The sequence below is a fragment of the Micrasema longulum genome, unplaced genomic scaffold (assembly GCF_059751315.1).
Source record: "Micrasema longulum isolate JH-2025_06_02 unplaced genomic scaffold, ASM5975131v1 h1tg000006l, whole genome shotgun sequence".
NCBI lineage: Eukaryota > Metazoa > Arthropoda > Insecta > Trichoptera > Brachycentridae > Micrasema > Micrasema longulum.
The window spans coordinates 637,100-645,845 of NW_028277214.1; positions in this window are offsets into that span (position 1 = coordinate 637,100).

Sequence of the window (8,746 nt, forward strand, 5' to 3'; positions counted from 1 at the left end):
GTTTTGGGTGCAAATACTGTACTACACTAGTCTGGGAGCAAATAGAAAAATAATTATGATTTTTAGTCATGTTATCCCACAAAGTAAATTCCGAAATAATAAACATATTATTTCAGTAGTACTATAAAAAAATATCGGCGGGTTTATCGCCAAACGCAAATTAAAAAAAAAATACTATAATTTAATTATTTGAAGTTCAGAACGTATGCAAATAAAAACCATAATAAATAGTTAAAAAATAGAACAAGTAATATGTGCCAAAAAAAATTGATATCGTTACCAGTCTTTCATGCTTGCAATATCTCGTCAAAAACGTTTTTCCTCTCTGTTGCAAAGAATTTCAATAGAGATAAGCCCGTTTGCTTATTTTTCACTTACAATAAAGAGCATTCACAAAAAAATAGAAATAAGCTCTAACATACTCAAAAAAAAAACTTAAAATTTACAGAAAAAAGATGTGGAATTAGTTTAAAAAGTTAGAAAATATACATATAAGAAAAGACATGGTTAAAAATTAAAATAAAAATAAATTAAGGTAAGCTAGAAACAAACAGTAAGTATATAAACAAAAAATGCAAATATATAATTAATAAAATAAATTATGGAAAGCAAACAAAGTAAATGAAGTGTTACGAAACAGTAAGAAATTAAAAAAAATATGAAATCAGTATTTGCCAATACTCAAATGCTATTGAATATTAAAGCTAATAAAAACAAGTAAAGAGTAATAAAAATAAACAAGTAAGTAAGAAAAAATGGAGACGCAACATGATAAAACATGTTGAGAATCTGGCTTTTAGAACGTGTTTTTTATATTAAAGTTTTTTTGTGTTTTTCTTTTTTATTTGGACAATTTTTTATTTTAATATACATGTTTTTCTTTTTTTCCATAGTTATAAGAGTTTTTATATGTTTATAGAATTAAGGAGACAAAATTTTGTATATAGATTAGAACTTAATTTTAAGCACCTGTTGACGAGCAGCATTTTATGCAGTTCAGTATGACTAGATAAATTATATGTTAATTTTTGTATGTTTTTAATAAATAAAAAAAATGTTATCAAATAATTAAGTAAAAAGTATTTTTTTTTCTTTCAAAAGTCAATAAAATAAATTAAATGTTTAAATAGTTACCAAAGAAAAGTAGAAGAATACAAATTAAAAAGAAAACGTGAAAATACATAAAGAGTTTTCTGATATTTAACCATTATAAGAGCAGTTATCAAAAATTAAGAATGCAATGATTGCTTAAAGATTTGTATACATAATATTTTTTGACAAATTACAACATAGATAGAGAACATTCGAGAGAAGAAAATGTAGAAGTTAAGGCATGTACAGGACTTATGACCTGTCATTGATTGGTTTAAGTGGCCACTTTTAACACTGAGTAATATTTACAATTCTGCCTTTATTTGAAAATCCATATTCTTACAGTTATTTTTTCACCTGTGAATGTTTCTATGGATCAGAAATATATTTTCTTCTCTTAAATGTTCTTTATCTTTGTTGTAGTATGTTAATATTAACAGCTCCTCAGGGGATTTAATCCAGTCCTTTTCTACAAAAATTTGGAGAAACTCAAAACATTGTTGATAAATCCACCAGAAGAAGTCTAAAAATTGGAAAATATTTTCGAGCGTAGCCTTGTATGTGGATAAAATTATTCAATCAGATAAATATCGCCCGCATCGGTAAAGGTTTTAGTTCTTTTACTTCACAAACATCAACAGATGGAAGAACTGAAGGAATGCAGATGTTAAAATATAAGTAGTTTGTAGAATGGTAAATATGACGGAGTGTGTTTTGAATGGTTTGTGGTAAACAAGCCCTGTAGATGTCTCTTCTTTATTTAGTTTTCTAAAATATTATTCTACTCTGCTGCAATATGTTAATATTGACAGCTCTCTAGTGAGTTTAATCCAGTACTTGGGTACTAAAGTTTGGACAAACTTAAAACATTTTAAAAACTCGTATTTTTAAAATTTTGTAATTTACACTCTTCTCTCCATTTTGTAAACCTGTCTGATGTTGGTATTCAATTTAAAAAGAAAAATAAAACATTGACCTACAGTTCAATTGTTTTTTGAAAAAACAAATTAGGTACGTAGAGATTCCAGAATAATACTATTAAAATGAAAAATGTAAAAATATGTTTTAAAACATGTTTTAAAATAAAAAAAGTAAAAATTATTTCAACGTTCAATCCTCATTCATAATAATTAACATAGGAAACATTTCGTTGATATAAACGAAAAAGACTGATAACGAAAGAAAATCCATGTCGCAAATATTTGAGAGGTTTTTTATAAAGAAAATGTGATTGATTGCTTGAGTCCATCTAAAGGTTTCACTAGAATTCATAATCTAATGTTTTAATGATAAATGAGAATATATTTTCTTACTTCGCACAACTTAAAAGTTTTACAAAAATGAAGAAACGATTAGATTAATTTATTAATTCAATTTTAAAATAAAATAAAATAAAGTGTTTTATGGCGCTGCCTAGTAGGTAAAACAATTCAGTTCCATGTATCTTATGCACATCAATAAAGATTTCAGCTTTTCAACTTCACAAAAAACAAACAGATTTATCAAAAATGGAAACAAGTAAATTGTAAATGTTACACAGAGTTTAAAGTAGACACTTAAACCAGCCAATGACAGGTTATAAATTCTGTAAATAGCTAGACTTCGTATTACCTTATCTAAAATGTTTTCGATCTCTGTTATAATATATTAATCTTTATATTTCCCCAGGGGATGAAATTCAGTCTTTATAAACAAAAATTTAGACAAACTCAAAACATTATTGCTTTAAATATTTGAGTTAATTATTATAATAAAAATATTTTGGGTATGTTTTAAGGTTTGTAGACAACGACTGGATTCCACACCCAAGGAAGTTATCAAGAAATTGACTTAGCGTCATTGCGCCGACTATATCAGTTTTTTGTGGTATTTTAAATTTTTCTATGATATCATTTCAATGCAGTGCCCTGTGCACTATCATTAAAGATATATTAGAGTTTGAAGATGATGATGATGCTTGTGTTTTTTTTTGTACATAAAAGTGTAAAAAATGGTTCAATTTTTTTATTAAATTTAAAATGAACACCTCATAAAAATACATTAAGCTATGATAAAAAAGAGTTTTTAAATTTTTTGACTATCCTAACTTTATTTTTGTAGTTGCCTTTTTTGTTTCCTTTTTTGCAATCGCAACATGATATTTTGTATTTAACGTCAAAAAGGCCGAAGTCGGTATTGATGGTGTAATCCATCATATGAAACAAGCAATTTATGAACCAATGCAAAATGATGTTTGAAAAATATAATTAGACTCGCTTGAAAAGTTAACAATTCCCTTATTGATCAAGATGAAATATGCTTGGCCATCAAGAAAATCAAGTTAAAAATCTAAACACCATTTTGCGCACAATGGGCGAAATATCGCCCGGCATTCGGCAAACTGAAAGGATGTTTTTCTTCAAAAACATTATGTAAATACCATTTACTTGTGTAACAATAGATCCGGTACTCCGCGACCCGAGAACGAAAAGGTACTATGTAAACAAATTACATCACCGAAAATCGCGCTCAAGGGAACAAGCTCGTACAGCTAAGATTAAATTATAATGGGAATTGAAAAAAGCACCTTGTATTTCTAAGGTCGCGACTTGTATATTGTTAATCTTGCCTGTCAAGCCTTTCAGGATTCTACAAGACTCATTTTGCTAACGGCCCGTAACCTCCAGCGCTTCAACTACCCCCCCAAATAATCCAGCCAAATATATTTTTAAGATTAAGAGACGCCGCACAGTGTTTAATTTCATACAAGTTAGACGCCAAAAATTTTCAAAGGTCTCGAAACTGACTCGTGCAATATATATCGTCCCGCCATGACAAAAAAATGCTTCAAATAGTATAATTAAAATTATGTGATACGTCACTATATTAAATTTTCAAGAAATTAAAATCTACGCATAAGGATGTGTTTAAAGTGTAACGTTTTACATATTCTAGATAAAATTTATTTACAACACTATAAATTTCAACTAGAAAATTTATATACTGCTATAAACCGATCTTGATTCGATAAACTATTCCACGTTAAAAAAATCTCTAGTCTGGAAATCGTGTACTTATACCCGTATGCAGAGACGAAACTTAAGGTGAGGAAAGTACATTCTATTGTCTTCACCTTCGGGTTATTTTCCGCATTTGAGATTAGAATGTACTTTCCTCACCTTAAATTTTGTCTCTGCATACGGGTATTAGTGTCTGAACAATAAAAATGTGATGCAACGAGTTGCGACGAAAAATTTTGACTGAGTTAAGTTAGGCATTAGTTGTTGTAAATGTGTGATAGGCATCATGTGCAGTTGGTTAGACGGCTAACTCTGAAACTGGCGTCACGGGGTTGATTCACGCCAGTCACAAGAAAAAAATCCAATAGAGATTTTTTTTCAATAAGTTTGGGTGTTGTGGTATATTTTTAATTACCTGCTTCCATATTCCTCCTTTTCTACCCGCTGACAATCCTCTTAGGCTAAGCGGGTTATTCCTTTAAAAGTATATATTTTTTGGAAGTTTTTAAAAACAAACTTGATAACAATAAAGTTACCAATTATTTTTTTATAAAGAATCGATTGTACGACTAAAATTAATTGTAAAAAAAAATTCTTCACCAGAAACCTTATTTTAAATAATAAAATACAACCTTGACCGTAGCGCGACAATGAGAGAATGAAACCAAATTGTAATAAAAAATCAATGAATACTTTCATATCGCACCTTTAGGACAAAAACAACTTAACTAAAAAAAAAAACTTAAAATGAGTTAAGATCATAAAACGACATCAATGAACATTATCATCTTTCTGCATTTAAAAAAACGGAACATTCGGATGGGAATAAGACAAAACCGTTACATCGGTCTCTTTATTACTAAGAAAATTAAGATTCCGTGTCAGTACGGAAACGACGCAATAAATGTTATGTTCACATAGCTGTGTGAAGGACGCAACGCAGACAAACATATAGTAATCGAAAGCCGGTTGAGTCAATTTTATCCCGATACAAATGGCATGTTTACTTTATTTCTTAAAATATTTAAACGACAAATCAAGCTTTGAGATTGTTTCGTTCCGACTTACTATATTCTATAATCTTAGTTACTTATTTACATTAATGTCATTTCGTGAATAAATAATAATATGTGTTTGGTGACCTGATCTTACCTTATAAATTATGTCATTATCTGATTTATCAAAGTGCTTTTGTTTGTTTTTTTTTTCAATCTAATAATCACTCATTAAATAAATGTCTTGCTTAAATTTATTGAATACAATTATATTAAAACAAAAGAAACGCATGTCAAAGACATTTACAAACTTACTGACATTCTCTCATTTTTGGTCATACCGTATTATGAGATTGCAAAAACGGTGCTTCAAGGTGTAAATAAAGACTCTCTCACTAATATTGGCTATACCTTCAATCGTGATGTCCACCAGTATAATACGCGACAGAGTCTAAATATTCACGTACCTGGATTACGCACAACAAGGTATGGTCTAAGGTCTCTGCTGTACCTTGCTTGTAGTGAGTACAACAGGCTACCGGAGTCCTATAGAACGTCAAAAAATTACCATACTCATTAAAAAAAAAATATTTTAGAAGGTACGTGGAAGGTGAAATTTAGTTTTTATTTCTTCTTTTTTCTCGGATATTTCCTTCTTACTATATGTAAATGTTTAATATTAGATTTCATTATGAATTATTTTAATTTCTTTGTATTATAAACTTGCTTGCTATCTTATTTCAGTTGCATGTACATTTGAATTATTGTTACTTTATTGTTATGATTACTATACCTGTATGTAAATATTATTCTGTTCCAAAATGAGTTAGTTGTAACTAAAAAACAATTTATAATTGTTTTATTATGATTTTTTTTCATAAGTTCATAGCTCAAAGCCTTCGGTATAATTTTTATTACACAATTTTGTGATTACAATTTAATCAACAAAGTACACGAAGGTGGCACAATTTACATTTTTCTTTTGCAATTTCCCAAAAAGCTGATTTTTTTAATTGAGTCAGTTTCGTTCTAAATCTGCGATACGTAAATGCTGATATTATTTTTACAAATTAAAGATGACTTTGTCACGCTAATTATCTGAAAAAACCTCCATGATGCTATCGTTCAAGAATTCAAAAGTTAATTACTAGTGTTTAGCTTTTATGAAACGAAACAATGTGCGCTGCTTGGAATCAGAGGCAAAAGTATGTCTGTTTAGCACAGAGGAAGGTATTTTGTTCGCCGTCTGTTTGCGTCTATCCAAAAGCCATTTCGTTTTAGCATACCAAGTTCAATGTAACATCAATCATAGTGCCGGGAGGAAACCTAATATAAATTAAATTTTGAGTACACACTCAACTGATCCGAAGTAATGAGAATCGTTAAGATGTCGCCAAATTTGAACATGATATTAAAATGATCACATTATAACCAAATATATAGTACATATTACGTATGAAAACAGAACCTTGCTTAGATCAAACGCGAAGGCTAATTAAATTATATCAAATTAACCTTAAATAGAGAACAGCAATCATGTTTATTTAAGCCTTCAGGGTATATGATTAAAAAGCTAGATTTAGCTACTCTAGTTTGATAAATACGAACGTACTGATTTTTATTTAAATTTATTTTATTTTGTTAATTTGTTCATTTTTTTCTTGAAAATTTATTTAATAACCCCATAGAATTCAGAATAGTCCAGAAACCGCATACGCACATCAAACAGAAGGCAACTGAACTACTCATAAATGAATAGGTTTGCGTTTTGACGCATTAGTTTCTTTGTAGACGTCGCTCAGTAAACAACTCCTGATTTAAATTCAACTATGCCGCGTTGTGTCCTTTTAAAGTGTAGAAATACTGCTAGGATCTTAAAGAAACAGGATGCAATTACATTTCATCAGTGATTTGTAAATGAATGTCTATATAACAAATGCAGTACTTAGAAATTAAATTATTTTTCCATCTGTCAGATTTTCGAAGAAACAAAATGGAAATTTCGTTAGTGTTGCCAGGGTAGTAAATTTTTTTACCTTACTTTGCTCATCTAATGAAAGAATTAAAGAAAATTAGACCTCAGATTAAACAACGCCGTGGGGGACATTTGAACGACATTATCTTTAAAATAACACATATTATTTAACATGATATAAAATTATCCGTTTTATGTCAAATAAAATTTGTTTTATATTTTAAGTTCAAAGTTCATTTATTCAATTACTCTTATTAAATTACCCTTCACTTATCTCTTCTGTTGTGTCAATCAATGTTTCTGCGTGCACAATAAAATATTAGTGAAATTAAAAGATTACTTTTTTTTACCCTACATTTGTGTTTTGTGTGATTTTTTTTTCCCATCAAGCAACATTACCCGGCGACTTCACGAATGCACGCGGCGAAAGTAAGACGAAGTGGGGGAGTTATTGGACACAGTCTTATGTCTCCAAACATGATTCTACGCTCCTTTTGGACTATTCTTAATTCTATGAATAACCCTTACGGATTTTTGTATTCGTTTTACAAAAATAATATTTCATTTATTATTTATACTCTGTTGTTGATAATTATATTTTGTACGCCTTTTGAAAAGTTTGTTTGAGTCTTTTGTTTAGTTTTGTTTGGTAGTTTATTAAAACATGGCGGATTGAATTCACAAGTCTATTAAAAAAAATACATCATCACATTTCAAAAATCTCCGGCGTATTATTTTGGAAGAATCGATAGACAATCAAAATATTAAATCAAAAAGGATGACAGCGCTGAGTGTAGATAAGATACCTTGATGAAATTAAAACAGATTTGATATATTATATGACCAGTAGAACAGAATCGCTGAGGAACAGAAGATATGCAGGCGTTTGCTCGTTTGCTTTTAACTAAATCTGGGATTGTCCAGAAGGAAAAAAGTTTTTAGCATTGTCGACCATATCTTATTTATTGCAACTTTAAGCGTTAGTTTAATCGTCTTTTAATAATTATAATTTTCGAATATTATTATAGTATCGAATTTTCAAAACCAATAATGTGTACAAGTATTTATTTGGATTAAAATTGGTGAACCAAAAACTGATCGGGGTTTCTCTATTTGTTGATTAAGTATAGCCTAAGGGAATTCTGTGTACAAATTTAAGATATTATTTACGCTAACCATCATCACCGTATTTTCTACATCAATAGAGATCAAAATAGATTATCAAATAACTAGTGACATAATCTATATTTGTATTATTATATCGACCATTTGAACCATGGTTTAAAACTATAAAAATCTCATTGAATTAAGACTGTTTTTAAATATGCATTCAAAAGTAATGAATGATAAAGGATATAATTTATCAAAGAATTTTAACTAATTTATCATCTTTGACAGGCTTTGGTCGTTTGACAGGTGCCGTGACGCAGTTGGTTAGACGATCAACTGCAAAACCGGTATCGCTGGTTCGATTCCCGCCAGTTTCAAGAAAGAAATCCATGAAATATTTTTTTCTCAAATATTGGTCTGGGTGTTATGATGTATTTTATCATAATAATAATAATAAATCTTTGTCAACCAAAATATACAATGTCATGGATACAACAATAATAACAAAGATAAATATCGTTGAATGGCGGACTTAGTGCTACTATCAATTTCTCACAGTCTCACCAAAACTAAAT